The sequence below is a fragment of the Cricetulus griseus genome, chromosome X, assembly GCF_003668045.3.
Source record: "Cricetulus griseus strain 17A/GY chromosome X, alternate assembly CriGri-PICRH-1.0, whole genome shotgun sequence".
Classification (NCBI taxonomy): Eukaryota; Metazoa; Chordata; class Mammalia; order Rodentia; family Cricetidae; genus Cricetulus; species Cricetulus griseus.
The window spans coordinates 49,900,123-49,921,207 of record NC_048604.1 but is presented as its reverse complement, the minus strand read 5'-3'; the positions used below and the strand labels follow the sequence as shown (position 1 = coordinate 49,921,207).

The 21,085-nt window shown below is 38.4% G+C and overlaps 1 protein-coding gene across 9 annotated transcripts in view; it reads left to right on the top strand.

Annotated features, from left to right (window-relative positions):
* The window catches only part of LOC100768845 (protein diaphanous homolog 2), a 735,817-nt gene that overhangs the window by 17,101 nt on the left and 697,631 nt on the right, over nucleotides 1–21,085 (top strand). The window contains exon 2 of one of the 9 annotated variants that reach the window (XM_027433005.2): nucleotides 6,436–6,603. The exons of the other annotated variants lie outside the window; for them this stretch is intronic. The gene's annotated coding sequence lies outside the window, so the exon portion shown is untranslated. The remainder of the gene's footprint in view (nucleotides 1–6,435; nucleotides 6,604–21,085) is intronic. 9 annotated transcript variants of the gene reach the window in all.

The window sequence follows — 21,085 nt, the reverse complement described above, 5'->3', positions numbered from 1 at the left end:
CTTTCGACCAGCGGTTCTCTAGGTGTGCCAGTTTTAATTCCCAGGAAGCATTTAATAATTTCTGGAGACATTTTTAGAGTTTAGAGTTGGGAGACAGTGCTGCTAGTATACAGTGTGTAGCAGCTGTGAAGATCCTTTGTATCCTACAGTGCATAGGACATGTCCTCTACACAAAGAGGTACTCAGCCCCAAATGTCAAGGTTGAGACAGATTGAAGGGCTGGAAGACCTTGCTTTAGATCTGACTTTTTCTTTATTTAGTGTGGAAAAACTCCTGTTGGTAGCTAGATAGTCTCCTTTTGCCATTTGTCCTCTGCCCTGTATTGAGATAGGGTCAGGGCATCCATGTTTTCAAGGAAGTACCAGTCATATCATTGGCCCTCACAACTTGTATTCTTATCTTCTTCCTTCCTGCTAATCCAAGCCTGCTGGACTGGACTATTACCAGCTTTGTGTTATGAATTGTACTTCTTATCACTTATCACATTTCTGACAACTAAGGAAAATGTGTATTCTCTTCCTACGGGGTTTAAAAGGTGATTTTCATTTTGCTTATTGCTTGAGCCCTTGCCAGCTCTTGATGCTGCACATACTTAATGCTTCATCTATATGGCTTTTAATTATTGAATTGGGATGTGGTCTTGCCATGTTGCTCAGGCTTCCTTTGAGCTCACAATCTTCCTGCTTCAGCCCAAGTGCTGGGATTAATTGTGGGTGCGACCACACCTGGTGATCTGTGTGTATTTTCTACTCTGTGACATTGGCTTCTCTGGTACCTTCTGCTTCTCCACTTGTTAAATTCCAAAGTCCTAGTCCTTTCTCTCGTCTCACAGATTTTCCCTGTTGGTCATCTCTCCACACCAATTAAGGAAACAGAATGCCTCCCCAAATAACACCTGCCTGGAGCTGATGCCAGACTTCAGTTGCCGTCCACATCTCTGTTGGAGACTGTGCCATGGCAAGCCAAGGGCTGTGGTTTGGTTCGACTGCACACGGATTAAAAGGGAAAATACTTTATGACAGTGTTCATTTTAATATTCTACTCTGCAAGAAACATCAAACCCAACTGTCCCCTCATGTGGTATTTGTCAAGTTTACCCTCTGAAGTTGAGGTTTACCCTTGCCACACTTATCAGCCGACAGTATTTCTTTGTTAGTAGTTACCGACTGACCTTTATGATTCTGTTCCAGTTTAATCAAGGTTAACTTCCCTATTTGACCATTGAAAGTCACTTTCAACTTTGTGCTCAGCTCACCAGAACTGAGGCTATTTTGTATTTGAGGATAATATTAGGCACCTAACTCTAATTATCATCCTTTTCTGTTTTTCCTTCATTTAATTAAGCCATGTACTGCATCATCCCACGTATTTGCAATAACCTCTCCTCTTGCACATTTATTCTTTTCTTGTGGAGTCTAAGTATTTTCCATCCATTTCTTCATGTAATCATTAAACTGATTTTACCTGCTTACAGATGACATGATCACTTTCTTTGCTTTCAACCTACAATTTCATTTTGCAGCCCACACAGTCTTACTAACCATGGTGCTCATTATAAATGCATGCTACAATGTATAGTCATTCCATGGACATCATCTCCTTGCTATGTATGAGGCCTCAGGCTGAGGGCCTAAGTACAGTTACAAACAGGTCTTACTCTTGAGAAACTTGTGGCCTATTGAGAAAAGAGAGAGGTGACTGTAAAGTCGTAATGTAAATAATAAATAGGTATGATGAGTAGTGTGCTGTTTGCAGTGCCACATAGTGTGCCCAATAGAGACTGGAGAGCCTCTTCAGATGGTATGTTTGATCTGGGTCCCGGAGCACGAAGAATAGTGTGGTCAGATTTTCTGGGCCTTTTCCCCAAACATTCAATTTGTAGATATGCCTGGTTATTTTTACTACTGACAACTTGCTTAGGCAAGCTGCTCAGTTGGAAGAATTCTACCTTTGAAATTCTTCTTGTTCAATAATTAATCAAATGTCATAAATGTTTTATAGGAGCCCACCTCAGCATTAAGATAAGTAAGCATTATTAGGGCTAAGATAAGCAATTTCTGGCTGCTATGTACACAGAATTGGAGAATATGGTGTTCTAAACACATGGTACAGGATGGATTGTGGTTCAGTGCAGATGCAGGGGTAAAGGTGTTTGGGAACACAGATGAGTTTCACTTTAAATGGAAAATAGCATGGAGGGCTTTCTGGGAAGATATGGATAAAAAGCTTCTTAAAAAGTATGGAGATTGTTTTTTAACAAGTAGTAGAGCGAGGAAAAGCATTTCCTTCAGCGAGAACAGTATGTGTGTCATAGTCAGCATGGGCTTACAAATAGGAAGGCATTGTAGAGTGGATGGCTTACGCACAACAGAATTTAGTTTATACAGCTCTGGAGGCTGGAAATCGAGGATCAGGATGTCATGGATAGGTTCTGTTGAGGGTCCTCTTGTGGGTTACACACTGTTACTTTCTTGTGGTACTCTCACATGGCTGAGAGCTCAGTGATCTCTTGTCCAATCCTTACTGTCATTCAAAGGCCCCAGAAACTTTCTAATACCATTACACCAGAGGGGACATTATTTCCATCTGAATCTTCAGGAAAAACTTTCAGCATACAAGGCAAAATTGCAAGGGCGCTAAGAATGAGGACATGTTTGAGCAAAGATGCAGGATTTCAGGGAGGCTGGGATATGTGTATGAGAGTAGCTGTTTATCAAGATGGGGGGATTGTGGCTCAACCACAGTGAGCATCAGATGCTCACGCAAACACTTTGCACTTCTTCCTGTAACCTGCATAGCATTTGAGCAAGTGAGTAGGGGGAGTAGGACAGTGTAATTGAAGCTGATTGGAGCTTATAATCAGACCTTACTCGAGTTTTGGTAATTGGAAATATCATGAAGTCTAAACTCTTGTTAAAACTTTGTGGTAATTGCCTTGTTTGCAGTGTAAATATAGAGTGTCCATTAATTTTGATACCCATTGGAATGTTTTAATTTGACAGATTTGAACCTGTGAAATTAAAGACACACCATAAATAGCATGCATTTTGATGACTTAGTTTTGTAGCAACTTAATTGGCCCTTTCTCCCACCTCGCTCCTCTGTAGATCTGTTCCTCTCAAGTTTGCATTGTCCTAAGTCAAGCTCTTGTTATTTCTCTCCTACAAACAGGTACTGGCTTAAAGGTCACCTAACTTACATCACAGGATTTGTGCTGTCAAACCAAATATGTAATGTTTTGGCTGGATTATAGCCTGTCTTTGAAATATTCCAAGAGAAGCACAAGATTTGTGACATATGTAACTGGGTAAAATCTAGCTTCACTAAAGTACTTCTATTGTCATGTGTGGACCACCTACCACAAAATAAGCTAATTTGGAAACAGTTATGGCAAAGCAATCTTAGCACTGCCCTGCACTAAATCCCTATTAAGGTAGTTTACTTCAATAGGTTAGTTTTTTACTAAGATACATTGTCGGCTTAGTTTTATTACTACAACTTTTATGATGAGATAATTAGTAATTCGATTCACATATGAATTTGAGATAAGACCAGGTGAATAGAAATTGGTCCACAATTGTATATATCTGCGTTATCAAGCAAATATGTGCTTATGTCTAGTTCTTATACAAACCTACTTGAAACATGAGTCATACTATAGTTGTGGTGGCTATTGTTCAGTTGCTTGGAACATTCGACTGAAGTGTGTATGTGTGTTTATATGTGCGTAAATGTAGGCTTTTGAGGTTTATCTGGTGTTTCCTTAAAAGGAAACTCTTTTATTTTTCATTTTAATGGGATGAATGGTTGTTTGGTGTTTCAGTCTAGCTGAAAGCAAGTGTTGCAGTCCTTGATACAGGACTCACTTTGTGCCTGACAGCTTTCTCATGTGAGAAATGTGATTCTTGCTAAATCTCTTCTAAGCTTCCCAGGCACAAAGCATATTACTGTAAACGAAGAGGACAGGAACTTCCTGAGTTATAAATACATAAAATACATAGCCATATGAAAGGCCCTTGTGGAGGGGCTCCCCTGGTATGTTGAGCCAAAAATACTGTCTGGCCTGTTCTTCCCCCTCTTCTTACTGATGTTGCCTTGGGAATTGGAAGCTCAATAATGACTCAGAGTGGTTTCTGTTTTGTTTCTTTCTCAGGGACAGCCATATGTGGTGCCATGAATACTATGCTTCTTAGGAATGTCTCTCCCAGTCAGGACCATATGACTTCATACCACAGAGTTACAACTGTCAGTCAGGAGCATTTCCTGTGTTAACCTCTTCTCCTATTTTGCTTACTAGGATCGTACACTTTTCCCATAGATAGCACGATAGTATATAATATCTATCAGTTTCCAAATGCTATCTTGAGCTTTTAAAGTTAGGAATGAAACACTGGTATTTGTTAGGAAGAAATTGACGTTAGTAGACAGAATAAAAGTATGCGTCAGCACTTAGTAAGTGACTTATGAATGGCTGGGATTTATACACAGGAAGGGTTAATAATATGGGACAAAATAGGCTAGGAACTGAGTCACTAAGAACGTCTTCCTGTTCCTTTATGTGTGTGTGTGTGTGTGTGTGTTCATGTGTGAGACTCTCACACTTGCCAAGGGGCAAATATTCATTTAGAATTGCAAAAAAAAAAAAAAAACACTTTAGCATTCAGGAAACCATGGATTTTAGTATGTACAGGTTCAGAACTTCCACATATATCGGGCTTAAATAAAAGTTTAAGACATGGGTCTGTTTCATTTTAAGGAAGTATTTGCTACCAGGACACAATAAGTTAATAAACAAAATACAATTGATTTGTAGAACACTATCTTAAATTTCAGTGCTAATTATCACTACACTGTTGTTTTCTAATGTCCAGTACATTGAACAAAGCCATTTTTAAATAGTACTAATTGGGTTCATATATTTCTTGAAGATGTGTTTATGAATGAACACTGCTGTTTAGAGTTGAAACAAGTTTAATATTAAGTTGTATTTCCCTAGGCATATGTTGGATGAGAACAATGAAAGTATTTTGAAGGCATTAGAAATATAGTTCCCATTTCCTTTAATGTCCTCATACCTTTTCATCTAGATTTCTCTTTATGCAGATTTGTTAACAGTCATTGAACCATTTTGCTTCAAAGTCACCAGGAAAGCTAGCTAAAAAATGTAGATTCTAGAGCAGCATGAATCTAATGAACCAGAATTCAGTAGTGCGGGCCCCCAAGAATCTGCATTAATAATCTGCCTAGGTGATTCTGTACTATACAGTGCGACATCCACTGATGTCTTAGACGGTTTGCAAAATGGTAGTCCTGCAAGTCATTTCTAGCTCACAGATTTGGTTTGTTTGACTTTCAGTGTTGACTTTAAAGTTTTGCAATCTTTAAGAATTGGGAGTTCACGTACAAACCAAATTTCTCGGTTCTCTTGAGTCATCAGAACATGTTTACAGTAATGGCTCCATGTTTCTTCCTGGGTTGTAGTAATCCACTCCATACAAATGAAATCTGTGAGGGGGGCATGTGCTCTAGTGTTTAACACTCTCCCCACCCCCTAACCTGCATGTCAGCCTAAGTCAGTTAACTGATACTTATTTCTCTACAGCTGACCCACATCATACATACTCAGAATTTTTATGCATTCAGGTCTTCAGCTGCAGGATCCATATATTTCAAATAGTGAGGAGAAATGTTTGCAAAGAGGTGAGATAGGTGGTTGGAAATATAAGAGAAGTTAGAGTCCTAGAGAAATGAGCCTCCGATGCTGGGCACTGAGCCTCTTGAGGGGGAAAAAGAAGAGTATTTGGGAATGAACAGTGTTAGTGATTGACTGAGTTTGGGGTAGGAACTGGATGGGAGTCTGAAGAACAGTGCCATGTCCTGCACAGCTCCAGGGACAGACCTGACTAGGGCAGCAAGAGAATGAAGACAGATAACACAGACACACAGGAAAGCCCGGGTAGGTGGTTTGGTCTCTCTGATGGAAAAACCACAGCATCCTGGAAGCTCAGTGTGTTTATTACATGCAGTTGAAGAGAGAAGAGGGCTTATTGCACACAGCCGGACAAGGAGGTGGAGTTACTACATACAGTTAAGCAAGGGGCCAGGGTTTATGACACACAACTAAATCAAGGATGACAAGTTTAGCTAATCTCAGTGGGAGTAGTCTCTGTAGGGGAGCAGATTTCAGATTATAAATATCTGAGGGGAGAAAGCTGTGGTGGACACTTTCTGCTCACACTATCAATATCTATACATGGACCACGGTAAGGCTTTGCCAGCCCTCTGGGCCTCACCCCAGGGGTTGGAGAGGCTTTGCCATTCCCATAGGTCTGAGGCTGTGGGTTCCTTGGTATGGCCCATGGCTGTGTCTGTGTCAACAGCACACACCCTTCAACACTTGGCTCATGCAAGGCTTTTTCTTCTCCCTACAAACAGGCACGGTATAATGTTGGGAGGTGAAGTTGATGAAAGACACAGGACAGTAGGTGGCTGTGAGACATCACTGCTCGGTACTGAGATGTTGCTTGCTGTGGAGGGTGGATGCTCTTCTGCGTTGGAGAAGTTGATTCCTGGATGGAGTATATGAGAATCTCCTGAAGATATGTATGAATTGAAAAAGTGTGCTAAAAAACCTCTACTGTCTTTTTTAATGCAAGCAGGAGAAAGAAAAATATCTACTCAATTGTAGCTGGCAAGAATAGACAGAAAACAGTGTGTCCTCTACCTTAAGCTAACTAGGGCAGAGATACATACAGAGTCCCTGTGTGGAGGTGTTTGCAATTTCCCTCCAAAGGGGTTATAGATTAGCAAAGATTGGCAATTGCAGTAGGACACCATGATGACACAGTGATTTAATAAGAGCAGCTTCTTTCTGGCAAATCTGAAGTTTATCTTCTCTTTCCCTTTATCTTTTCTGCATTTCAAATGCTGCTCTGTGTGTATTCTTTAATCTGCAGACTCTGGGAGCATGCTGTATTGTAAGAAGTGTTTGCCAGACTTTTTTTTTGTTTCTGTTTTTATCTGCAAGAAATTGTTTCTTTGGGAACATGTTCTGAATGGAGGTTGCTTTCCCAGGGTAGCAGCACCCCCTTTTCGAATCCTACTTAATCTACATTGCAGATTAGCTGCTTTATTAATAGCATCAGCCTGATCTGTGGAAGCAGACGTGTGCCATATGGTATAGGAACAAAGAAAAAGTCCCTTTCTTTCTGCTAGATTCTGGGCTGACCCTAATCTATATTTTCAAATCAGTCGGTTTATCTTTGTGCTTCTCTAACTCTTCTTTCGTATCATGGTGCTCTCTGTTTAGAGGCTGCTCCTCTTGCTGTGACTCCCACTCCAACAACTTGCTACTTCTTCATTGTCCCCAGTTACATGGCCATTTCTTCTTTCCAAACTCTTCATCTCTGTGTAGTCGCTTAACTCTTAATTATGAGGAAAGAACTTGGTTATTTTAAAAATCACCTTTTGTGGTATATGGACATAAATGCAGGAAAATATCAATATGCATAAAACGTAAAATAAAATTAAAACATCTATATCGAGACAGTTTTTATGTAGAATAATCTACTCAGTGACACATTTTCTGTTCATGCATCTAATCGAGGTTGGCTTTTTTTCTTTTCTTTTTCCAGGTAGGGTTTCTCTGTGTAATAGCCTTGGCTGTCCTGGAACTCACTTTGTAGACCAGAGTGGCCTCAAACTCACCGAGATCTGCCTGTTTCTTAATTGTGTTTCCTTTGGCTTCCTCAGCCCACTGTATCTTCAACATGATTTATCTGATGTTTAATTCACTTTGTTGCTGTTTTATTTTATTTTTGTGAATTTCATATACAATTCATGATGGCTAAGTTTGCTTGTCAAGTTGACACATTTGGGAAGAGGTAACCACAATTAAGGAATTGGCTTTATTGGATTGCCTGTGGGTATGTTTATGAGGCATGTTTTTTCTCCAGATGATAGAAAAAGACCAGCCCAATGAAGGTGGTGAATACCATCTCTCAAAAGCTAGCTGAGCAAATCAGATGAGCAAGCCAGTAAGCAGCACTCCTTTATGGTCTCTGTTTCAATTCTTTCCTCCTGCATTAGCTCCTCAATTATAGAAAGAAACCCTGTCCTCCCTAAGTTGCTTTGAATTGTGATGTTTATTACTGCATAGAAAGAATTTTATATAGGAAAGATATATTATATAAAATATATATTATATAAATTATATGTGTTATATAAATATATATCCACATTATATATATATATATATATATATATATATATATATATATATACACACCTCTGCTAGTTTTATTAATACATCCTTTTTTCTCTTTAAAACATCTTTATTTTATCATTCTGTGTACATAATTATAGTTACAGCACAGAAGGCCTTGTGACAAAAAGTGCTAACTCATGCCCCATCCCTTCTTATATGTGTTTGCTAATGGTGACCTTCCTGTAGACTTTTAACACTTTTATTCTAGTAGTTTCCTTCATATCTACAAATATTATGCCTATATGCCATCGTGTCTTCCTTTATCTGTTTTAGATATTGTCTATTGACTTCCTTCTCTGATAGAAGAGGATTAATCTCCCTCACCACCCTTCCTTCCTGTTCTTACCATCACAATACAATTATTACTATTTTTAGTTTCTGTGTAAGAGATCTTCGATCTTTGTTTGTGTAATGTGTACTTTATTTGAGACAATGAAGATAAATGTGAGTCCACCTAGATATTTTATAATTGCCCCTTTGCACTCTATCCTTCTTCTGTATTTACCAAAAGGAAAAAAGGGAGGAGTCCTGATTTTGCAGTGTTTCCCCATCTCCTTATGCTGACCACCCTGGTCTGGCTAGCCTGTATGAGAATGGTAGGCATGCGTGTATATGTGTATGTCGTGTGTATCTGTGGGTGTGCATATTTACAAGTTTACACAAGCAATTGTGTACCCAGGGCAAAGATTCGTATGTATTTCGGACTTTTTGCGTGTGAGAAGAGATAGTAAGGGTCGACCTGGAGTAATCAAAAGCCTGAACTTGTCCATACTCCGTGTAATTATTCTTCAGTTTAAACACTGTTCCTTTACCTTGATGGACACGCATTCTCAGCATTTGCAATCACTGGTTTTTGTAGCAGTGTCTAACTTAAATTCTGACCTTAAAGGTTCTGTTTATTTTTTAAAAGACTTTTTTTAGAACAGCAATTTTAGGTTTGTAGCAAAATCAAAGCGCAAGGAGTTGGTACATAACTTCAGCCTTCACAGGGTACACAGCCTTCCTTCCTATGAGCATCCTATGCCAGTGTGGGGACTTTGTTGCAGTCCAGGAACCTACTTCAGTTTTAGCTAAATTGGGTAGAGGACTGCAGTTGCTGGATCATCCTATGAGTGTATTTGAGTTTTGTAGGGATTTACTAAAATACCTTTCGAGGTGGCTGTATCAAGGATTGTGTATGCTCTGCGTCTAGTATTTCTTTTTCATATGTAATTTCCAATCATTATTATCTGGAGAGATGCCTCAGTTATTAAGAATATTCACTGTTCCTTCAGAGGGACCCAGATTCAGTTCCTAGCACCAACATAGTGGCTCACAACCCATCTGTAACTCCAGTCAGAGGGGATCCTACATTCTCTTCTGACTTCCACAGGCACCAGGCATGCACATGGTATATACACATATATGTAGGCAAGAGTTCTGCATATAAAAAGAAAGTTAAAAATTAAAAAAAGTATTTAAGTTCTCAGTTTAACACTTTCTATTACCTCATTGATTCAGTTACTCCACTCTGCTGCTTGATTTCCGGAATATATATATATTATATATATATATATATATATATATATATATATATATATCCCTTCATAGTTATTACAAGTTATTGTGTGTTATTCTATTTTAGAGGGAGGTGAGGTATTAGATATGGTCTTACTATGTAGCCTTTGCTGGCTTAGACACCCTGTGTAGTCCAGGTTGGTACTGAACTTGTCTTGATCTTCATGTCTCAGCCCCCTGAATGCTGAGGTATACATGGTATACACCACTTCATTGGCTCTGTGTATAACTCTTTAATATCTATTCTTCCACTAGTTGATAGGGTCTCTCTCTTTCTTTTTTTTTGTTATAGGCTCTCTTAAAGCATGCCCCATCTTTCATTTTCTCAGCTCAGTGTTTTGTCTCCAATATCTGACACAGTGTGTGGCATTTTCGCAAGTATTTCTGAAATTTTATTATATGTATGAATGAGTGAGCTGATCAATCGATAAACCAATAAACTTGATGAATGTTCTCTTTGCCATTTGATGAATAATTATGTTGTGGCTTGGTAAGTTTGTTTGCTTGAAGACTTTAACATAGAAGACAGAAGAACAACTAGGTAAAATCATTTGGAACTTGTTAGGAAATGGGACAAAAATGTTCTCCAAATGCCATCTTCTGTAGGTAAATTTCTCTCTCTGTCTTGCTGTCTTTCTCTCTGTGTATATGTGCATATATTTGTATGTATTTAAGTATTAAAATTATATATTCTTAATTTAATTATTTTGTTGTGGTTATTGACTTATCAAGGAAAATACTACTTTTTCTCTGTCCTTCTGTTTCTGTTTCTGTGTGATAGTTTGGATGTGTGTGAGTAGGCTCACCTGTGTGTGTGAGTGTGCTCACCTGTGTGTGTGTGTGTGTGTGTGTGTGTGTGTGTGTGTGTGTGTGTGTAAGTCAGAGTTCCATGTCATGCACCTTCTATTGCAGTCCATCCTATTTGTTTGAGACAGGGTCTGTTACTTAATCTGGAGTTTACTGTGTCATCTAGCCTGACTGGCCAGCAAGCTCCAGGGATCCACCTGTCAACCCCACCCCCAGCACTGGTATTATAGGCCTGCACTTCTATGCTTGGATTTACATGGTTATTAGGGCTCTAAACTTAGTTCCTCATGTTTGTATGGCAAGTACTTTACTCACTGAGGTATTTACTCAGACAATTCTTTCTTTGGCTATACAGTCAAGTGACAAGTTATCTGTGTTGTCACTACACTAAAAATTTGTTTTCCTGCAGTGCATAGGAAAATATATAATTAAATATTAATTTAAATTTTTGCGAAGATCTGGATATGGTTTCTGATAATCACGTATATATGTGTGTATGTAAGTATGTATATTTGGAGACAGGTTCTCACTATGTAACAGTAACTGATCTGGAACTCTATGTAAGCCAGACTGGCTCCAACTCACAGAGATCTACTTGCCTCCATCTCCTGAGTGTCATGCTTAAGTATGTATCCCACCATGACTTACTGATAAATTTTATCATGTAGAAAAAAATCTAGACCACATAGTATTTATTCAGACTATTCATTTTTGTGGAACACAATAGCGTTGCAGTTGAGCAGTTGACAGTGAACCTTAGAACAAAGACTTTCAATTTAAGGTAAATATTAACTTATGATGCGAGGTATCATTAGTGTCACATGGAGTTGAAAGTGATAGTCTACAGACAGTTACTGCTAAACTTCACTGTTTTTTTGTTTTGGGCAGGTTCTCACTATGTAATAAAATACCCTGACCAATGCAACTTATACAAGAAAGCATTTAATTTGAGGAACCTCATGGTGGCAGGAACAGCTGAGAGCTTATATCTCACTGTGGAAATTGGAGGTAGAGAGAGCGAACTGGGAATAGTGCAGGAGTCTTTTGAGACCTCAGAGCCCTTCCCTAGTGACACATATCGTCCAACAAGCCCGCACCTCTCAGTCCTTCCCAAACAGGTCCAGCAACTGGGAACCAAGCATTTAAAAATGTGAGTCTCTGGGAACCATTTTCATGCAAACCACTATACCATTTAACTGGCTGGTGTAGAACTTGCACCAGGCTGGCTTCACAATCACAGAGATCTGCCTGTCTCTGCTGCAAATGCGGAGATTAAAGGTATGCAGTACCTCAACTGGCTAAACTTTATTCTCTAAAGAAAAATTTTCTACGATTTATTTATTTTATGCGTATCGGTGTTTTGCCTAACCCTACATATTCATATGCTCCACATGGGTGTCTGGTGCCCATGGAGGTTTAAAGAAGGTATTGGATCCTTTCAGACTCGCAATACAGATGGTTATGAGCCACCATGTGGGCGCTGAAAATCAGTGCTCTTAACCACTGAACCATCTCTCCCGCCTTAAACTTTAATCTTTATGACTGAATTAGACATGTTCTTCCATGGTAATATTCGTTAGATGGTGAAAATTTTTCTTCTGTCAGCATTGGCAATAGTAGCCATAGTCAAATAGGAAGTGGAACACACACACACAAGATGGAATGTGATGTTCTACCTTACTCTTGTTCTTGCTTCAAGCTTCAGCGACCTAGAGGAGAGTATTTGCAAGAAATTGTTCAAGTAATTAAGAAAAAGTCTCCCGTGTTTCCCTATTGATTTAAAAAGATTAGGATTTGAGGGATTAACTACTATCCAGTGAGTACTTATGCATAGCCCAAAGTAGGAGTGTTATAATAGAGGATGGTTTACAAATCGGATGAAAATAAGATGTTTCCTCTTTTTCACTTTGTGTCATTTTAACAAATGTTTTCTCTTGTGACATTGCTCTAAAACCAAAAGATCAACCTAAGGGGCTTATCTATTTGGAGTTTTCTCATTTACAGTGGGTCACCTATACAACACTTTCGTTTTGTTAGGGCATAAAAATCTATATTAGTATTTTGCTAAAACAAGGAATGCAACTCAGTACAGTTAGAGATTATAAAAAATTAACCCATATATTAACTGCAAATATGTCCAATCAGTATCCCCAGTAAAGTCTAGATATAAATACTTTCATATGTAATATGAGAAAGCCACTTCCATCACACTCTGCCCCCTTGGATAGTTTTAAAATTTGAGAGGGAACAAGTGATGTGAATTTGTATATTCTAGTGCATTAAAAGTTAATCCTTGTAAATGGAAATTGTTGTTGTTTATTAGATACCACAAAAACTGACATACAATAAACCAAAAATATTTAAGAAGAGCATAATGCTGGCTTTTGCATATGTGCAAAACTGTCTCCATAGTCAAGGCAGTAAACATATGCCCCAGGCTTAGATATGCTATGCCCATGATAAATCCTCCAACCTCTATTTTCCCTTTCATGTACCAAGAATCAGCAGTTTGCAGTTTTCTCAGGACTTTGGAAGTTTCTGTGTACTTGATTTTTAGTAAAATACAGTAATAAAACCTGGTTACAATATTCTTCCTTTTAATCTTAATTATTTGACTTATCTTTTCAAAGAACTGTTTTACATTTTTCCTACAGTGGTTTTATTTTCACTCAATTTTTCTGTTTCTTTTGATGTTTTTGTTTGCCTAAGGTGGCAACTATAGGTCTTTGAGAACTTAATTTTATGATGAAGAGATCAATTGCTCTAAATCCTTCCTAGTGTTTGTGTGGCATCCTGCAGTTCTGGTATACTCTGATTTTATTGCCACTTAGTTTCAAATTTCTCGTTTGTATTCATCTTTGATTTATCAGTTATTTATTAGAATTGTTTTATTTTTATAAATATTTTGGGATTTTCCAGAAGTATATTATGTATGTGTCATGAACATACTTGGTGCCACAAGTGGGCATCAGATCTTCTAGAATAGTGGTTCATGACTTGTGGGACATGACCCCTTTGGGGGCCAAACAACCTTTCACAACGGTTGCCTAAGATAATTGGCAGCTATTCATATTATGATTCATAACAATAACAAAATTATAATTGTGAAGTTACAACAAAATGATTCTATGGATGGGGTCACCACAAATACAGAACTATCTTAAAGGATTTCAGCATTAGGAAGGTCGGGAATACTGTCCTAGAACTTGAGCTCATGATAGTTTTGAGCCATCATGTGAGTGCTGGCAAGGGAATATAGGTCCTCTGCAAGAGCAACATATGCTCTTAACTCCTGAGCCACCCCTGTGGCCCCCAAATCTTTTGATTTTCATTTCTTTTTTTCTAGTTTTTATTTAAATTTGAAACAAGTTGGTTTTACATGTCAATCCCAGTTCCCTCTACCTCCCCTCCTCCCCTGCCCCCCACTAAACCCTATCCCATCCCCTTTCAGCTCCCCAGGGAGGGTGAGGCCTTCCACGGGGGATCTTCACAGTCTGTCACATCATTTGGAGCAGGGCCTAGACCCTCCCCCATGTGACTAGGCTGAGAGAGTATCCCTCTGTGTGGAATGTGCTCCCAAAGTTCATTCATATACTAGGGATACATACTCATCTACTACCAGAGTCCCCATAGAGTGCCCAGGCCTCCTAATTGACACCCATGTTCATGGGGTCTGGATCAGTCCTATGCTTGTTTCCCAGATGTCAGTCTCGTGTCCATGAGCTCCCCCTTGTTCAGGTCAGCTGTTTCTGTGGGTTTCACTAGCCTGGTCTTGACCCCTTTGCTCATCACTCCTTCCTTTCTGCAACTGGATTCCACGAGTTCAATTCAGTGTTTATCTTTGGGTGTCTGCTTCTGCTTCCATCAGCTACTGGATGAAGGCTTATGTTTGTCTTTTTGTGACTGGGTTACCTAGCTCAGAATGGTTTCTTCTAGTTCCATCCATTTGCCTTAAAATTTCAAGATTCCATTGTTTTTTCCCACTGAGTAGTACTCTATTGTGTAAATGTACCACATTTTCTGTATTCATTCTTCAGTTGAGGGGCATCTAGGCTGACTCCAGGTTCTGGCTATTACAAATAATGCTACTATGAACATAGTTGAACAGATAGATGCCCTTGTATGAATGTACATCTTTTGGGTTTATGCCTAAGAGTGAAATTGCTGGATCTTGTGGTAGACTGATTCCCATTTTCCTGAGGAATCACCATACTGATTTTCAAAGTGGCTGTACAAGTTGGCAATCCCACCAGCAGTGGAGGAGTGTTCCCCATTCTCCACATCCTCTCTAGCATAAACTGTCATTGGTGTTTCTGGTTTTAGCCATTCTGACAGGAGTAAGATGGTATCTCAGAGTTGTTTTTTTAATTCTTTAATTACTACTCATATTTACATATCCATCCCCCCATTCCCTTGACCTCCCATCCTCCCATGTTCCCCACAAACACCCAATCCACCCTCAAATGCTCCCCAGGGATAGTGAGGCCCTCCAAGGGGGACCTTCAAAGTCTATCACATCATTTGGGGGAGGGCGTAGGCCCTCTTTGCTGTATCTGGGCTGCAAAAGTATCCCTCCTTTGCTCCTCCCTCCTTCCTCTGCACAACCTGATTCCAGTAGTATGGTTCAGTGCTTAGCTGTGGGTGTCTGTTTCTGCTTCAAACAGCTACTGAATGAAGGCTCTAGGAAAGGTAGACATCAATCTCATTATAGGGGAAGGGCATCAATGGCATCCTCTCCATTCTAATACATTTCTTTTGTGGCCAGTGAATACACTTTCTGTAACTTAAATACTTTGACATTCATTGAGGTTGTAATTTCTAGTAAATGAACCATACACACTTGAGAGGGGTACATATTGCTTTGTATTGAGAGTTCAAGTTCTCTGTCTTCTTGCTTTCTGGCTCCCAATTCCTACTAACTTTCTTCCTCCATGTTCTATCAGTTGTTGAGAGAGAAGCTTAATATTTTTGAGTGCTATCGTGGCTTTGTCTGTTTCATTTACAGGAATAAATGATCAGAATTATTAATTCTGATTCCTGATTAGTTGGCCCCTATATCATTATGGGATTTTTTTTCTTTCATTCCAGGTAGTGTTTTGTTGTTGAGGCTACATTGTCTGACACAACTACAATGACCTTTTTATTAGTATTATAGTAAGGTTTATAGTCTTTCATCTTTTACATACCAGTCCCTTTAATGCTTTTTCCTTGTCATTAGGTTTTAGCAATTTGATTACAATGAGCTTTGGTTTAGCATTCTCTGCTGGCCTGCATTGTGCTTTTTGGATTAGTTGGTTATATATTTTCTTTTTAATCAAATTGTATAAATTATGGTCGATGTACCTTTTAATTATCTTTGATCTTCTTGTCTTTTTTTGCTCCTTGGGATTTTATTTGTTTATTTTTTGGCATGCTTAAAGTTTCATTTTCATTTGTATGGTTTGTGTTTCATCTTATCAAGTTTCTGTAGCACATGTTTTCTGGTGGCCATCTCTAATGTCTATTTGCCATTAGTCCTTTAACTGAATTTTTTGCTTAGACATTGGGATTTTCCTCTCTAGTCCCCCTCCCATCTATTGATCTACTTAAAATTCCCAACATGTGGGACAAGTTAAAAATTTTTAATGCTTAGTCTACTAATTTTAATATCTGGAGCAGATTTCATTGATTTTCTTTTCTCATTATAGATCTACTTTACCACAAATATGGCCATTTTTTGGTGCATTAATATTTATTAAAACTTTTGTTTTACAGATAAAAATTTATAGTATATATTTTTGTTATGTATAAAATTATATATTCACATATTATATATGCATATATAGGTTAATTGTTTTCTAAGACAAGTTCTCACTATGTAGTTCTGGTTAGTCTGGAACTCACTATGTAGACTAGGCTATCCTCAAACTTGCTGCTTCTGTTGACAATCTAGGGTTAAGGGATAATGGTCCACGACTTGGTGATTTTCACTTTTTGAGACAGGGCCTTGCTGTGTAGCTCAGGCTGGCCTTGAACTTGTGGCCATCTTCTGACTTGTCTCCCTAGAGTTTGAGTTGCAGGTGTGAGCCACCACATACAAATTGGATTGACAATCTTTAAATGGATGCCAGATTTTGTGTATTTTTCCTTGTGAAGTGCTAGTCATTTTTTGATTCCTTTAATTTTCATATTCCTAGATTTTTGCCTTATATACATGTGCCGATAGTATGTTGCTGAGTAGCAGGGTAGATTTTCCACAAATCTATGGGTTGTTTTGTTTTGTCTGCATGGCTCCCTCTTTTCTATTACTGTTTGTTGTATGTACTATCTTTTAAAGATCACTGTCCTATGCTGTCTATTGTCCATTAGGTGAGAAATCATTTCATGAATATTTACTTCTGGGCCAGGAGAGGTGTCTTGGTGTGTAAAGGCTATGGCTGCCAAGCCTGAACAATCCCCTGTTTTGAAGCATGAGTTCAATCCCCAGGACCCACATGGAAGAAGGAGAAAACCCGGTTCTGCAAGTTTTCCTTTGATCTCCACACAAATACCATGGCAAACATGTGCCCCCCCACACACAATTGTATATGTATATGTACATATACAATCAATAGAATGTAATAACATTTTTGAAAAAAGTATGTCTGTTTTATGTATTTTTCTTTTGAATATGCATGTTAGTTGTATTTGTATGTTAAATCCTATAGTACTAGGAGTTATAGATCTGCCTTTTAAACAACCCGTTTGATGCAACAATTGAACTGGTTGATGTAGCTAAATGAACTTGTTGATATTTTTTATCATTCTCTTAGTTAACCAAAGAGGAATGGGTGGGATGCAGTGGGGGGGGGAGTTGGGCTGGGGGAAGGAGAGGTGGGGTGGGAGTTGGGGTGGGAAGGAGAACTGAAGATGGAATGTAAAATGGAACTTAAAAAATAAATAAATTATTTTAAAACTGTTCACCAAGACTTTCTAGCATTCCTGTTTAGGCTTCAGCATAATCTTTGGGATTCACCTGAAAATTGGCAGCTCAATAATGTCCATACAGGCCACGTGGCAAACTCACCTTATTTTGCTCAGTAGATACTTGGCGATTGTTTGATTGTTTTCTTTACAAAACTTAAGGTTTATTCATACAAACTGTATACATGTATCTTTTCCCAGATTTCAAAATAGTTTTTCTTACAAATTTTTCTCTCTTGGGTCATAAAATGGTATCTATTCCTTTGTATTTGCTGATTGCAATACTCTCTTCTTGTAAAAATATTTCCAGTCTTTAGTTCCTTTAGGCACAGGAACACACTTCAAGGCTACCAGTAAATGCCTAAAGCAACAGACAGTGGTCAACAACTTAGGTCCAGTAAGGTTAACTAATAATAAAGTAGAATAATTATATCAGCATACTACAATATAAGTTGTGTGAATGTATTCTTTCTTGAAAGTGTTAAGGTGAATGTTAGCATTTTGTTGCTACAGTTGAGCAGAAACTCTGGAAGCAGAAGTACAGATGGGGTGGGATTACTGCAGAGCACAGAAACAGGAAGTCAGTCCTGACAAGCAGTTTCTAGTTTATCCTTTTAGTAAGCATGTTTTGCTGAACCCCATAATGTTTGAGATGTTTTCACAATGGATCATTGTAGAAAACTCATATGTAACTCTAAGACTTTCAAACATACTTCAGTTTGCTTAGATTATGTTGACTGTGTGGCTTTAAGCTAGACCATTCTCATTCGTCATGCTGGCTGTGAGAAGAGAAGGCAGAAGAAAATCCAAATCACTGTTCAGTAAGAGGAAATGTTATGTTTATGCTGGATGAGTCACATCAACATGGATTTTGGCAGAAAAGTTTCTATCAGTTTGACAGGTTTTACTCCTGGCTAATTTACTTCCTGAGAACTTGCAATGAACTACTCGGTTACAGATGGCTGTTTCTGAAGTAATCCTTCCTGATTTGCTTTACATTTCAGTATTTTCCCTGTGGAAACTCTACAAAGATTAAACTATATAGTATGTAGACTCTAGAAGACATTTTAGTTTTTTTTTTAATTCTTACAGATTACTTCATTTTGTTACAGATTTATTTTTATGGGTTCTTGATCAAATTGATAAAATGACTTTAATACAACAATCCAGAAGGAAGAGCTAGGATCCATTTATTACCATCTGAAAAAAATGTCAGGAAAGTGTTTGAGCAGCTGAGTGGGTGAGGGAGAGGGTCTTTTGGAAGAAGAGTATGGACCACCAAGGTGTGAGCAGAAGCAGGATCCGAAGAGAAACTAGAAAGGGGTAAAAGGAAAAGTTTTACCCCTTTTACCCCCTTTACATCTACTTTTGATGTAGAACTCAGAAAACAGAGAGCAATTAAGATCTGTAAGCAACTGCATAGCAAGTGGGAATCTTTGGAGAGAAAGGGAGGAGGCAGAGAGAAAAAGAGACACAGAGACAACAAAAGACAGAGACACAGAGAGAAAAACATGCTGAGCAGAGCATCAAGATAAGTAGCCGTAGGATTTGGGCTTGATTCCAAAGAGAAATAGGGTTAAAGAAAAGTTAGACTCTTCCTATTAGAGGTCAGAAAAGTAAGCAGGCTTAGGAGTCAAGGTCTCCAAGCATCACCATGGATGCAGAGATGTCTAGGTTGTGTAAGTACATATCCCATTAATCCCATAGTTATTTCTTCCATTTTATTTACATATCTTCAGGGAGTGCTTTCCTGACTAGATGATTGATAAGTCAAGTTGGATGAATTCTTAGGGGAAATGACTACTGTGTCTTTGTAATCTTAACAATGATTTGGCTAGTTTAGAATGTCTCAAGAACCCAAAACCCCAAAACTAAGCCCCCACAAAAGAATTTCATCTCTCCACCCATTATAAGAGCTAGAACTCAGATCTCAGTTTTTTGTTCATTGTCCTGGAACTCAAAGCTTAGATGAGGCTGTCCTCTAACTCACAGAGATCTGCCACTCTCAAGCACTGGGATTAAAGGTATTCCCAACTTCCTCATTTAAAAGTAATGGAAAGGTCTGGGTCAGAAAATAAAACCAACAGCAGTTTTACACAAGCTAAGTTCATAGGAAGCAATCTTCTAGGCATGCGACCTTTGTGCTCTATAGCCCTTGCTTGAATTCTGAAATCGGCTATGTAAATGTTGTAAGACAGTAGGGTGGGAACTTACATGAGTTTCCTTCTAAGCAAGGAATCTAGTAACTGTTCCGGTGCTGATGAGTTTCCGTCTGTGCAGTCAAGAGTTGCACTATATACCATACTATGGTATTTGCTATGCTTTTTGTGATGGTGTGTTTTTGGCTGACATGGTGATGTTGTATACAGGCCAGGGAATGTTACCCAAGGTGGTTTGATTTAACTTCTTTGTGCATATGTTCACTATCCACAAGTAGAGGTAGTCCCTACATTACAGATGTACTTTAGGAATTAAATTAGAGCCCTAACAATAATGCCTGGTACCCAGTACTTAGTGACCCTTAATTCTCAGTACCCGTACTGCTGCTGTTTGCCTCTTTAGGTTTCACTAACTTTCCTCCACCCTCCATTTGAGCATGCAAATTAAAAATAAATAGCATTCCCTGTTATTGCCCTTCAGATTTTTTATAACATCAGCGATTCTCATTCCTTCATTCTTTCCTTTTCTTCATTCTGTCTTGTACATTGTCTTTTTTGATCCGTCTCCCTTCATCTCCTGTTTCACTTCCTTTGCTCCCTACGTTTCTTCTATCCTCCACTGGATTTATTTGACTTTTTGCATTGAAACTGGGCAGTAAGAAAACTAGGCCAAGTCTAAATTGCTGAATATTGTTTTGTGGGTGAGACATTTAGAACAATTGAAAAAGAACCTTAGGTATGCGGTTATGTACTGTGGAGGTGATGTGTCATTATTGATCAATATGGAGGGCCATCTTTAACCCATTTATGGAGCATATTCCAAAGTATAAGACTCAGTTCTAACTTGAAATCCCTACTTTAAAGTTGGAAGTTATATACTCTAATAAATATTGTAGTAAAATGTGAACCAGGGTGTTGGGGTTAATAAAAGGTTGTTTTGTGGTATTTTATGCCCTCTTTAATGCCTTCGCCAAAGCACTGGTCCTTGTCAGCTACTGATGATTGACGCCACATTTCTTAAAGTTTTAAGAAACTGCTACTTCTTCAAAGTCTAAGTTACACATTCCAGGTGGGTATTGTCTGTAGCTTTGGGTCTACATGTAGTCTTGTTTCTGTATTTCATGTGAAAAAGTGCTTAATTTAGTATGTTCAATTACTGTATTAAAAAGGGAAGAGCACATTTTAGTATTTTCCTAAGATAAATGCTCACCATTTTAAGTAGCAGTGGGCTTGTATATAGTTTATGAAATTTTAGATCTTACAAGGTCAATGGATATCTGAAAATACAGCAGCCTTTTAACTTGGTGGATCAAATTTATACTTAAGCTCTTGAAAGAGTTCACTCTAAGTACTC